The 14,014-nt window shown below is 44.7% G+C and overlaps 1 protein-coding gene across 4 annotated transcripts in view; it reads left to right on the plus strand.

The window, feature by feature from the left end:
* The window catches only part of rerea (arginine-glutamic acid dipeptide (RE) repeats a), a 127,264-nt gene that overhangs the window by 23,210 nt on the left and 90,040 nt on the right, over nucleotides 1-14,014 (plus strand). For 2 of the 4 annotated variants that reach the window (XM_030732813.1, XM_030732816.1), the window contains exon 2: nucleotides 6,007-6,087. The exons of 1 other annotated variant lie outside the window; for it this stretch is intronic. The gene's annotated coding sequence lies outside the window, so the exon portion shown is untranslated. Of the gene's footprint in view, nucleotides 1-6,006; nucleotides 6,088-13,410; nucleotides 13,759-14,014 lie in introns of those variants that run through there. One more of the 4 variants, XM_030732814.1, reaches the window with a different exon arrangement.

Here is a 14,014-nt window from a genome sequence, read left to right on the forward strand (position 1 = left end):
CAGGCAGAGGCTTACACACGCACACACACACACACACACACACACACACACACTGCACTCTGCTACGCACATGATTCAGCTTCATGCTTCTGTGTAATTATATCAAATTGCTTGGGCATGTGATGAATGGGTCTAGATCTCAAAGGAAAAAAAGGCATTAGTTTGCATTAGGTTGCTGTTTTTCCCGTGTAACTGCTTAGAATTTAATTACAGTCAAAGGTAAACATCATATTCACATTTTCTGAAACAATAATTCTGTAGGCCTAATTGCTTTGTAGTTTCACAGACTACACTTGAGCGCTTACACAAGGGGAATCAGCTTGTAAACAGAAACTGCTCAATCCCATTACATATACTGCAGTCTGCTACAATCTCAGTGTGTGGAATGAGCAAGTAGGCTTAATATTCTCTACATTTTCTCACAATTGTCCACACTCACACATCCTTACTGTAGAAGAGGCTGGGTTCTCTCTTGGTGATTTGTCACAGTTCCCTATTGTATCACACACCGCCTCTCCTTCACACTCCCAACCCCCCCCCCCCTTCTCTCCCTCCCCTCCCTCGCTCCCTAAATCATTTCTTACATGTGTGTGGGTTGCCCCCTCTCGCTGTGATTCTGATACTTCATAACGGGCAGGAGGAAATTGAGCTGACCTTGAGGCTGCCGAGCTCCTTTATAATGCTGATGTATGGGGCTGTGAGCGCAGGCAGCCAGTAAGTGAGAGGCATGTTTTTATTTGCCGGGGAGCAGGGCCCAGTGTCAGGACACATAACAAGGTTCATTTCTCGCCCACTCGAGCTAGCTTGTACACTGGGATGCTTAGTGTCAAGCATTCAAGTCCACTAGGTGTGATTTAACTGCATTAGCCTTTGTATACTGAATAACCTGCATCATGCGGCCTAAAGGATGATGATAGGCAGACCCGAGGATAGAATTAACCCCCTGGATATATGTGGCTCTCTAAAATGTGACTTACATGCAAAAAGTATTACTGCAGGACAAGGCTCGCTTAGCTCAAGATTGAAGTAGAGGTGAACTCATGTCGGATTGTTTCTTTCTTTTGGCGAGCAGGTGATGGGCAGTCCTTTAAAAATAACACTGTCTGTTTGGGAAACTTGCCTGTTGCCCTGGGTTGTTGGTGGTGTCATATTATTATCATCACTGTTCAGCGTAGATGGCCCACTTTCCTTTCTTCAGCATCTCTCTGCTCATCAGTGCAATCAGGTACCTCCGATCACACATCCAGCCGCTCTCAAATTATTGTCATGATTGAGACCAATTCAGCAGCAGGAAACAGCAAGAGGGCTTATGATTTAGGCATGAACACTGTTCAGGAGGTGGACCTGATGAATTAATAATTGAAAATAGACACAAAAAAAAAACCCAACAAAGAAAGAAAAAAATAGAAAATGCAAGCCATATCCCTACCAAAAAAAAGATGCGTTTATATTCTGTAGTTTACTGGTGTCGAGGAAGTGAGGAAGGAAGTGCTTAGATAGGATTTGTCCCACATAAAAAATTTTAAAATGAAGAGTTGTAAGCACATTGTTAAAACATTTTTAAAGACATGTTCAAATGTGTTTACCTTCCAGCACTAAAACCCAAAGCTAGTCAAGGTTACTAGCATACTGAAAGTAATAAAAAAAAAATCATCACGATCGAGGAAGTGAAACATCAACCAGTTAAGCATTTAGCTGTACAGAGTTGTGTGCATGTGGCAGATTGTTGGATTTCAGTTGACCAGAGTGATGTTCATACTGTTGTGTCTGCTCCCTTGTTTTTCACCTTTTATAGGATGTTAAGGGGCAGCACGTTGGTGCAGTGGTTAGCACTGTCCCCTCACAGCAAGAAGGTCCTGGATTTGAATCCACCGGCCAGCTGGGGCCTTTCTGTGTGGAGTTTGCGTGTTCTCCCTGTGCCTTGTTGGTTCTCTCTGGGTACAGTGGCTTCGTCCCACAGTCCAAAGACATGTATGTTAGGTTAGTTGGTAGTTCTAAATGGCCCATTGGTGTGAATGTGAGTTGGAATGGTTGTCTGTAAGCTCATATTAGCCCTGATTGATTCGCGGGGCTACAGGGGTAGCAGTGTTACATCCTTGGATGTACCCACTTCTCGCCCTGTGACAGCTTGGATAGGCTCCAGCCCTCCTCCCAATCCAGAACTGGATAAGTGGAAGAAGATGGATAGATATTATTTTTCAACTGAATACATGAATCAGCATGAATACATCACGCAAATCACTTGCCATCCCCCCAGTTTCTAATTTCATATTATTTCTTTTGTCCTCAAATATTACTACGTAGTGTAACAGTGTCTACCTTTTAAAATTGTGTTTAGGTTTAAATACATTTTCTTCAGGGGATACTTGCAGGCTCGGTAGTAATCAAGCCCTGGTTTCCCAAATAAAACCACTCTGAATGTGCGTGTCTTGAACATGACAGTGACAAAGAGATAGTGGAAAAAAACTATACGATTATTAACTTGTTTTGACTTGTTAGAAATGTTAAATTGTTATTTGGAGCTTTGTGGTGTGATCATAGTGGCTGTGGTTGACATTATGAAGAGCAGAGGAAGCTTACCAGTGCTGCCAGCTCAGTTCAATTCTTATATGGCACAGATCCACTTGCCTAACCCCATGTCTGGATGCTGCACTCTGAAAACAGGCAGGGACCCAATTCATTCACAGCCCATCCAACAGCACATCGACTGTGTGCAAAATATGTTTCGGCAGCTTAACAGCAGCAGACTAATCAATTGATCCAAATTTTGCCGTCCATTGATCTTGGCACCCGGTGGGTCGAGATAATTACACTGTATGTATGATAATGATATCATTAGCAGCCCGTGGTCAGTCTATTAGGACAGGGGAAATGCTAGTAAAAACAACCCAAACCATGCATAGAAACATTTGCGCTGCCAAATGCTGGGGAGAGTTGTCCAAATCTGCTTTGCAAATGCCTCCCTGTCATTCTCCCGACCACACCACAGTAACAGTAGCGTGGTAAAGAGGCGGGCGAGCCTTCTGGTGCTGCTGACTGGCATTCTGCGTGTTGATGAATGTGGCAGCCTGACGGCTCAATGTGCTTACTTAATTGGAGCAGCTCTACTGTCACACTGAGTTTCTCCGTGTCTCTCTCTCTCTCGCTCTCTGATGTAGTAAGATTGCGTTCTACTTAGCTACGCACCTGTGTTACCCAAAGGTTAATAGAGCTTTCTCCCCATACAAACCAATCACCAGGTAATCACTTTCATGCACTTCCATAGGTGGCTATCACCCATGATGACCAGAGCAGCCATTTTGAATGAAGTTGTCAGGTTGCTGCAGGTTGCCAAGTAAGAAAAATGTTGCTTATGCACTGTACTAGAATTTAGCTCTGTTTTGTGTAGTTTGTTCTGAGCAACATTTCTTGCAGGAGTGTATCGTCTTTGCTTTGGAAGCCCCTTCATATCATAACACAATTGACACCCACCCGGTTGTGTGTGGAAATAGAGAAGTTGCAGCTCAGGCTATCTTTGGCTTCTTCATGTTGCATGTGGTGCGCATGAGTCTTGTTTCAAAATAGTGGCTTTTGTGACAGGAATGTGGCAGACAGCCAGTTGCTGACACACTGAGGGGCGGACTAAAGTCATGAAAGCAAAGCGCTTCTTTTTGATGTCATCCAGCTTCCGAAGGGCCGTAGTGGTCAGAGGGATTTGAGTTTCAGCACAGGATTTTGGGATTTTCATGTCAAAAAGGTCGCGTCAGGGTTGAATGAATTTAAGTGTGTGCGTGTGTGTGTGCGTGCGTGTGTCGGGGAGAGAGAAAGAGAAAGAGAGAGAGCATGCATATTGAGCTTTTAAGACTGAGAAGAGGCACCTAAAGAACAGAAGGCCTGACGTTACCATCCACATTGCCCTGTGGTGCTCACAAACAATAACCCTCAACTCGAAGAGCATGGAAGTGATCTCGTTCTCACATGAGCACACAAACTAGAATATAGGAATGGACGTTTCTAGGCCTCTTGAGCTTGCTTTAGTTCTCTCTGCTCTGTTGTGGCTAGTCGGAGATGCTGGATGGACGAGCAGTCTGTTAAAGGGATGATGTTGCATGCCTTGCGCTATTTGGATACATCCTGTAGGCGGAGATATGAGCAGATTAAAATGGGGATGGGTTAGTCACAGACTGATTTTATAGGGCTTTAAAAACCTGGGATATAGATGAGTCTGTGTGTGAGTGTGTGCGCGCTTGATGCCCACATTGTCTGCACTGTGAAAATCCCAGAGTTACTTGCAAAATCAATATGGGCTATTCATACATGAATCTAATCCTCAGATTTACTGCCATTTAATCTGTGTATGGCAGGGGCTCTGATGCTCTCTAATGCTGTCAAACAGATGCCCCTGCTCAGCCTCCCAGGTTAGGCTGCACCTGATGACACCACTGAGCCAGGCACATTTTGTCTTTCCTCATGTGGCAACTATTGCATGAAGACTGGCATTGTAGCAACATGTTACATAAAAGAAAATCACACCAAATGGTTAAAACAAACATCTTTGACCCCCAAATCTTCTTTGGTAAGTTTGATCATGGAGCCACTATAAATATTGCATGCTGGTCCGGGTGGTTATTGAGTGTATTTTACTACTACACAATCCCTCCACCCAAATTATCAGACAACTGCATACCCAGCTTACCATTCAACAGTGCTGATATTGGCTGAATAGAAATTTGGTTTTTGAAATTAAAAGAAATAACAGCAGGTGTGCAGTGAATAATATCAAACAGACCATTTCATTTCATGCAAGCTGAATTCAGGAGCAGTGTTACATCAGAGGCAAGGAAAGAAAGAGAACAAACAGAATAATTTTGCACATGGGGTAAACATCTGGGGGTGTTGTCTTGTTTTGTTCTTACTTTGCTGTCAATAAGTAATTGGTACGAAAACCAGCCACACCCTACAGTAAAGCACAGAGAACAATACAGATATGCATCAGTTATTCATAATCTTATTGCTGTCGCTGATATTCTAAACAACGCTGACAAATGTCACAAAATTATCCTCATCACTCATAGGTTTGTACTCGATTTGTGCTAAAAAAAATAGAGAAACTAGTGAGTCATATCACGTAAACACGATGAACACAGTTTCTGTAAAGCACAAAGAAAGAATCGCTATCTTTTAATTAGTCAGTTGTTGTAAAAAAAAAAATTATTTGTGAAAATCAAGACGTGCATCTTACCTTGTAAAATGAATTTTTACCCCTTGACTGCAGGCACATGCGCAGGATGGACGTGCACCCGCGTACACACCTGAAAGCCTTTGCGGCATTAAAATGCATACATTGACATGAATCGGGGTTGTGTGTGTGTGTGTGCGTGTGTGTGTGTGTGTGTGTGTTTTGTGCCTCTGCGTGTTAAAGAGAGTAAATGCAGGGAATCTCTCGGTGTGCGGATGCTGAATGTGAAATGTCAATGTTATTGAACAGGTGCTGCGAGGCAGAGCTGTGATGTTTTTATTTCCAAGCTCTTGTAGAGCGAGGCAGAGTAGAGAGGGCTCATGGGATAATGGGGGAGGTTCAGGGGTGGGGGAGTGTGTGTGTGTGTGTGTGTGTGTGTGTGTGTGTGAGTGTGCGCGCATATGTGTCTTTGTGTGTGTGTGTGTGTGTATAAGTGCCTAGATCTGTGTGCATCCAGTCTGGTTTGTTGGGCAAAGGGAAATGAATACTGGCTTAGAACAAATGCTCACAATCTCCACGTAGAAAATGTGAATGGCGCTGTGAAGCACTCTGTAACTGTTGGTTTTAAAATAATTAGTATTATTTTGTACAGCTTCATGGCTTTCGCTGGCTACATTTGCCATATGTTCAACATGATGCCAAATACAGCAGCCGTCTTCACCTAGACATACACCTCTGCCAATCTGCTATCACCTCGTTTGTTCCATTTTCACCTCATTCATACTTTTCCCCTGTTCTCTCTTGTGTGGTGTGTTTGTCTCCCCCCACCACCACCTCCCCCACTCCAGTTTTTCTCTTGCAGACTGTCGTTGTGTCAATACTTGTTGAAAGGCAGTGTGGCAGTGAGCTAGGAGGTGAATGCAGTCAAGGTTAGTCAACAATGCTTTGTGACACTGTAGCACTGGTGAGCGCGGTGTTTATTCCCTCTGCTCTAACCCACTCTTCTGCCCCCCCCCCCCCCCCCCCCCCCCCAAAGTTCGGTTCCTGCCCCGCCCATTGGACCTTGATCATGTTCTCTCCCTGGCCTTTGTGCTCTCAACCTGATACCTCTCCATCATCATCTTCATGCACTGACCTCCTCCTCCTCCTCCTCCCTGCTGCAGCCATCTTGACTGTTGCGTGCAGTGCTCCTGGAGAGACTGGTTCAAGCCTGTCAGCGCCGCTTCATCCCTCAGTTGCTAGTTCACGCCAATCAATGCTTGTGTTTATGTCTTTATCCATTATTTGCCCCCCCCCCCCCCCCCCCCCCCCCCCCCCCCCCCTGTATAAGCAGGTCTTCTTTGTTTGCAGCAGCTTTTTGCCAAACTTACACCTTCAAGCTGCCAGTCTTTCTTTCTTTCTTTTCTTTTTTTATTGCAGTTTCATCTGTGATTCCTTTCATTGTAATTCCATGTGAAAATGCAATTACTGTCTCGCTATTTCGGATCCACTCTCCAGCTATTTAACAACAACAAAAAAAAGAAAAAAAAAAAGAAGAGGTGCGAGAATGACAACAGCACCTATCTGAATGTCCACAACAACGGTGGAGAGTCCAGTCGTGATATGGAGGGAGCTGCAGTTCAAAGCCAGCTAGCAGGTTACTTAATGAGTTTGGTAATTGGCTTGCTGTGGCCTGCGTGCATCCCTGCCCTCCTGCTGCTGATGTGTGCAGGAACAGAGAGAGCTACAGCTTGCACTCCCTCGCTTCCCTCACTCGAGCTATCTATATTTCCCTTCATCCATCCCTCTGCTACAAGCTGACTTGTGGAGCTAATGCTGCGCAAACCCTCCACTGTTTATTCCTCACTGTTTGTTCCCCGTTATAAAGCCAGTTAACATGTTAGGTTTCCAATCTGCTCAGTATTGAACATCAACATTACTCTGTCTCTCCTTCCCTCAGTCTCTCCCACTGGGCTAGTATCTTTCTCACTTCCTACCGCACACACACGCACACACACTTTTTTTGTATGTTATATGCTTTGTGCATTACGGGGAGAATGCACATCCACAGATGCAATTGTGCATTAGCATATTGAGAAACATACCTCCATACCCAGCTGGTTCAAACAATAAAGACGGGTCGTGCGCTTGCCAAGTAATCATAAATGACGCGCAATATAATGTTCAACACAAAAGGGACGCTTTTTTTGGAGGAACAAAATTCAAAATGACCTTCATGGTTTAGCTGTGATTGAGAGGGAAGTATAGTTTTTTTAGTCCGGGCTGCTTATTGCTTTGTTAGTACAGAATATTTAACAACTTGGGGAGCTGCACTAGTGAGGCTGTCCTAATATATATTCTTTCTAATGAGTGAGCTTCACACCTTTCTAGTGATTCCCATTAATTTCCATTTTGTAGCTTTTAGAAAGAAGTAAATAAATCTGGCATGCATTAGTAAATATAGCTGTCTCTTGTTGCAAGTCTGCTGCCAAGCTTTTTATCTACTCCCTCAGTGGAACAGTTGATTCTGAACGCTGTAGGGGTTGGAAGGCCAAAGCACAGCTAAGTGGCTCCTCTTGACCTCAGCACTGATCTCCAAACTGTCTGCTCCGACTGCACACAGACTGATTTTAACCATTCGCTCCCACTAAAAACAGTCTAATCTCATAACACAGCCTCAACACCCTGACTGCATGCTGTCTCTTTGAATAACACATCTTTTTCTCACCGCACCCAGTGCTGACATGCTGACCGTACATTTGCCTTTGAGATTACTTCCCTCTGCTGTTATTCATGCCAAATGAAAAAAAAAAGGAGAAAAAAAAGCGAAAGTGAGGTGGGAAAAGCCAAGCTGTGAAAAATTAGCTCGAATGACTTGAGATGCTTGTTACTCTGACTTATAATGGATGTGGTTATTCTAGTTACTGTTATGTATGTGTAAACTAGATGGCTGAATCATTAGCTTGCACACTGAGAGAAGCCGAGTGTGACCAGAGGAGAATAATTGATTTCTGAATAAGCGTTGGCACTGGAGGGAAAAATACAGCATTAAGGGCCATTGTGCCATATTGAGCATACGCACATGTCACGAATTAGCGTGTGGAGTAGATTTTTTGGTTTTACACATTATGAGCACCGGCTTCCCCACCCCAACCTCCTCCACAGGAGCGGCATGAAGCTGTACCTCTTCTCATTGTCCACAGGGTGGCAGTGTATGGAGGTGAGACTGCCATGTGCTCTGTGTGAAATGGAGCATTCTCTGGTTACCTGAGACCACACAGTAATCACAACCCCTCCCCCCACCCCCTAACTGCCACCCCCCAAATTTCTTGCTTTCCCAACCGTGGACCTCATTTGCTTTGATAACTGCCAATCACGCTTAATCGCAGCTTCGCCCAGGAACAGTTCTTCCAAGCTGAGCACAGAGCTGAGCAGCAGACACATGTACTGTTTGTTTATCTTGCCGTGTCTTTGTACACAAAAGGATTTGCCTGAAATGTAAACTTCCTCTTTTGCACCACAGCCTGTCTGCACCCTGTCCCTCTGTGGCCCTCTTGGAACTACAGTCTCATTCCTCAGAGCCTGTTCTCAGTGCAGCCACGGCAGGCTGAACTGCTCTTTTATTCAGATGAATGAGGCCCTGTTTTTGCCTGGAGAATCAGACACAGACAGTCCATGTGAGAGCTTGAAGAATGTCTGTGGAAAATCAGGGACTTGGTGAAATAGCATCTGAGGTATTACACATGTGCATTTGCTTGTGACTGGGTTCACTCGCTCTGTATTTAGAGTTTACAGCCATATAAAGTTTTGATTGATTGTTTTCTGTTTTTATAAGCATTTCACACCCCGATTTACTTTTACCTTGGCCTTTTTTTCTTTTTCTCTTCGTTTCAGCAAGCTGTGATCTAATGGAAACTGTAGAGCGCTCTCTGTGTGAATTCAGACAGTGTGCGCTTCTATTAAAAGCTGTTTGTTTTCTACTCACACATTTATCAAAGTCTGCAAATGAGCAATCAGTTAGTGCTGTATTTTACAAAGAAAAATGCTGTGCTTTCTCCCACCACCATTTAATCAATTTATCTGCCAGGTGGCAGCTACCCCCATCTGGAGTAAGGTTTACTTACATTCATTTTTTAAATATGCAATACTTTAACCAAATGGCTGCTGCAAGCAAGTTTCACTCTCTTGAGTAGCTTGTGTAGCTTGGCAAAGAGATTAGACATATGTAGCCTACAAGTGTCTTGGTTTTCAGAGTGTTGCGAGGCTGCCAAATGTGACTGTGAATAGCTATGTAAACAAGATAGCTATGCAAGGCTAGACCTTGCTCTGATTGCCTAAAGTGAAATACCTTTCCTTGGCTTCTCTCACATTTTACAACTGTGTTAATGATGGCAAATAAAGCTTACTAGGTAGCAGCTTAATTACTAGCTGCCTGTTTGGACTGAAACCAAAAGACAGCTTGATTTTCCACTAAGTATTGTCACCTTGATAAGGAGAAATAGAGAAATGTGTAACCTCCATTGACTTTTTTCTTTTTAGCTAATGTTGATGTCCTCTGTCGAGTGTTATTCCTTTCAGCTAAAGCAACCGCCTCTGAAAACCTTGAATTTTGCTATTCACAACTGTTTATTTAACCATATTTAGTTGAGTAATTTGCTTGCGTTACTTTGTTGGGAGATTGAAAAGGATTGTTTTATTGCACCCCCCCCAATCCGCTCCAGGCAACGCCTGTGTTTTAATTAGTCGAGCAAGACCCTGTTTTCCCTTTGGATTCCCCCAACTTGTAAAGTGTTCTCCTCTGAATCTATGAAGGCTAAAAGGGGCAATGAATGATTTGAAGTCAGCTTTCTTTTGGCTTGCCTGCCAGCTCAGAAAGGGGAGGGGCTTTCAGCACTCGCCTCAGTATGAGGAACAGTAACTTCAAGCAGCAGTCACACAGAGTCTTTGTTCTTTATGGATATAGTACGTGTGGTGGAGACAGTCACTGCTTTAAAGCCCCATCTGGAAGAGCGCTGTTCGAATATCTAATACAAGAAGAAAGGCTCCTTTAGATAATACCTGCCTAAGAATGGTAAAATAGTCTCAAAGATCAATCTAGCACATCCGTTTTGCCTCCTTTTATTATGTGTTGGCAGCGGGGGAAGTTAGCTTGTTACACAGTAGAGATTTAGTCATGTGTTAAAGTCGAGCCTCTGAAGTACACCCCCACCGCCGCCACCAGCACCACCACCCAGCCTAACCCTCTTCCTGGTGTATGAGTCTGTTTTCTTCTCTCAATCCGTTTTTTTTTTTTTTTTTTTTTCCTTCAACTTGTCTGCTCATCCCTGGTGAATGTATTAAATGAAGTTACTAGATATGAGTGCTTAAGAGGCCAAGGCCTCTGAGGCTTGCCAAGTCTCTCACAGGCTTGGCTCAGTCATCCATGTCACTTTTTTTTCTGTTGTTTCAGCTACTGGCTGACTTATTTGTGTTGCTGAGCACTTTTTCTCCCCCTTTTCTGTCTGTCTCTATCTCCCCTGCTCTCCGTTTGCTGCCTCTGAGTGGCTTGTTTTTTTTCTGCAGCGTGGAGAAATCAGGCTAAAGCAAACAGTTTGTGTCAGCCACAGCTTTTGTTAAGTATTCATTTTTAATGAGGGTAAGTGGCTACAGAATCCTATAAACCATAAATGGAGTAGACAGACCAGGGAGGGGGAGGCGAGGGGGCATGTGGGTCTTTGATTCAGTGGCAGTCTTTTTGTTCAGTAACACTTGTACTAATTGTGTTTGATGTGGATGAGGGAAAACGTATTTCTAAATGATAGCTTGTGTTTGCTTTAATGTGCTGTTTGTTTGGGGTTTTTTTTTTGTCCTCTTCCACCTCTTCTGGTTTTGTTAACTTCTACAGGAATTGTTCTCCTCTAATACTCTTTAGGAAAGGAGTGTTAGAGGAAAGTGCCATTTTTCTCTTTCATGTGGCTCTGTTAAATTTCATTGCCTCGGAATTCAAAAACAGAGACCAAGGAACCAGATTCTGTTCTGTCGGGATCGAAGGCACTATAGCTGTAGAGAGGGGCGCTCGGGGAAAAGGTATTGTGATGGGCCGTTTGAATGCTGAACAGAATTGAATAGACACAGACAGCTTCCCAGATACATGCTTAGGCCTGTAGAATGTGGAGTGCTTTGCTTGTAACTGCACGGTTGTCTCCTTTCATTATCGGTTAATGGTGCCCAACTTGACAGAGCCATGTGATAAACAGAGGAGCTGTGAAATCCTGGAGGTGGAGTTCTCGTCCGCCTGATAATGGGATCTCATCTGTCGGGGAGGGGAGCCTGCCCGGCCAGCCAATCCAGCTTTGCTTCGCACTGCCTTCAGAGTGGATTCGCTGCACTCACCCTTCACTGCTGTCTTGGGCCAACTTAAGCCTCGCGCTGTGCTGGAAATGGTGGCATTTTGACTCACTAGACTGAAAAATCTTTGTATTCCTTTTACGCTTTGATTGTGTGATAGAAACTGAGGGAGACATGCGTTTCCACCTCCTTATCCATCTTGGACCCTTTGAATGTTTGTGTGTCTCAGGAAAGGAGGCAGAGTCTGTGTGTAAATATCATAAACATTGACCCTGTGAAATGTATACATACTGTGATAAGGGAGGAGCTGTGGCTGCAGTGGTGTTGGGTTTCTATGTGTAGCTGGAGGGGGGTGGATGGGGGGGGTCGACATCTCAGGACAGTTGCCTCAGGAGCTGGAAAAGGTTTTACCAGCACTCTGTTGCACAGCAGATCGCCACCACCCCCCGCCGCCATTGAAACGAAGACGACCAGTGTGGTTTGTAGCACAATGAAGGGCCCCTGCACACCACCCCTCAACTCAATTTCTATCGATCCTCTGCTGCCTGCCTCTCCTGCTGCCCATGTTTGCCTTTTGTGCAAAAAAAAAAGAGCCCAATGCACTATTTGCTTTAGTTAATTGGATTTTTACAGTGATCCAATATCTTGTTTAAGACAATGAAAATGTGTCAAGCTGCTCTCTGGGTGAAAGGAAAATTATCCTTTTCATTTATAACTTAATGCAGTCCACCCTTGTGTTCCTGCTCTGCTGAGGTGTGTGGGGGTGCCTCCTATTTTTCTCTCAATGGTAGCATTTAGATAAAGGTGTGTGTGTGTGTGTGGTGGTGGTGGTGGGGGGGGGGGGGGGGGGGTTGTATTTTCTAGCATGAAATACAACAAAATGATTACAGAAACCTTGGAAAAATACCCAGGATCACATTTGATGTAATGTACAGGGCTTATACCATTAAAAAAAAAATCTGCTTCCCCAAATACTGCTAAGGACTAGTCACATTATCATCCCTGCTTGTTTCTGCCTTTTTAATGGGTGGGGTGACTAATTAATTCATTATCCAGAAATGCAAATGAGCGCCACAAGCCTGAGCACCATCCACTCACATTTCTCTTGTGTATATTTCCAGGAGGTGCACGTACTAATGTTATCAGATAGAAAATCAGCGACCTGCGTGTAAGAATGGCGTTATATGTAGTTATTTATATATTTATGCCACCATTAAAACGTGTCACTGCCGCGTGGCACAGAAAATGTGGGCTATTAAGCAGTTATTTACAAAGGCAGTGCTACAACTGGCTTTCATTGTCTCGCTTTAGTGTTTTAGTCACATTCCCATAAGCGTTGTCATTGATCGCTCGATGATGGTCGGTCGGGGCCACTTTGGCCGCCGTGCGCGTCGGTTCCTGGTGCAAGCACGCACACACCCAAACACACGCACGCACGCACGCAGCGTTTCCCCACGGCGCTGCCATCAATCAACGGTCCCAATGTGTCGTCCCCAACCAACCAGCCCCAACCACCACCACCACCCCTTTGTCCCCGACGATAATTTGAATCCAGTCCATGTTTTGTTTCGCTCGGATTTTTTTTTTTTGAGTGTGGTCGGCGTAATTCTCCTTCACTAGTGTCTGGATAAAGAAAGACTAGGTCAGCCATGTGGATGCGTCTGTTGAACAGCTGAAGAGGGGGAGGAGGAGGGGAGGAAGAGTGGGGGGGTTTACAGACACGGAGGGAGCGTGGAGTGTGTGCACAGGAGGAGGAGAGAGAGGACAGAGAGCGTGCGCGTGGTGTGTGTGTGTGAAAGAGAGAGAGCGATAGAGCGCGCGTGTGTGTCTGTGTGTGTGTGGAAAAAGGAAGCGGAGCCTGTTAACGGCGAACTCACTGGTTTCCTACCCCTCGAAACAAGCGCTATGTTACTTTGCTTGTGGACACTGTCATCGACAGCAACAACAACACAGCCAAAGGGAATAGGAGCAGTTTCGAGGGGGGACTTGCTAACGCTGTAGTGCCTTTTGATCGGCTAATTCCGGACGTGAACAGCCTATCAGTAAAGTGAAACCGTCTTTTGTTGAAGCAAGTGCTCGCCTGAGTCCCTCCGTGCGGGTGGCGTTTTCTTCTTCTTCAGCGGGGGGATAAAAAAAAAAAAAAGTGTCCGTGTTCGCCTCGTTTTGGTCCCGGGTCTTGGATTAGGTCCAGCTGGCTTGCCTTTTTAAGTTCGGTGGGTCATCTTGGACAAGGATCGCGTTTTGAACTTGTTTGCAGCAGTCTGTGGGACTCCCAAGAATCAGCAGACTGGCGGGTGAGTAGCTGAATACAAAAAAAGATTGTGGATAGTTGTGGTTGGAGGAGGAAGAGGGTGGTGTGGTGGGGGTACAGACGGGGAGCCGTGTGTGTGTTTTGTGTGGATAATAAAGAAACTGAATTTGGGCAGTATCGAGGACTAAAGCTGGGTGACACACATAGTTTGAGTTTAAAATGCCCTTATTTTGTTTATACCCAGAGGAGGAAGTGTGTGTGACCCGGAGTCAAATGTTTTTGAGTGCTCTGGGGGAGCT

This window comes from Archocentrus centrarchus, chromosome 7 (assembly GCF_007364275.1).
Source record: "Archocentrus centrarchus isolate MPI-CPG fArcCen1 chromosome 7, fArcCen1, whole genome shotgun sequence".
NCBI classification, from domain to species: Eukaryota; Metazoa; Chordata; class Actinopteri; order Cichliformes; family Cichlidae; genus Archocentrus; species Archocentrus centrarchus.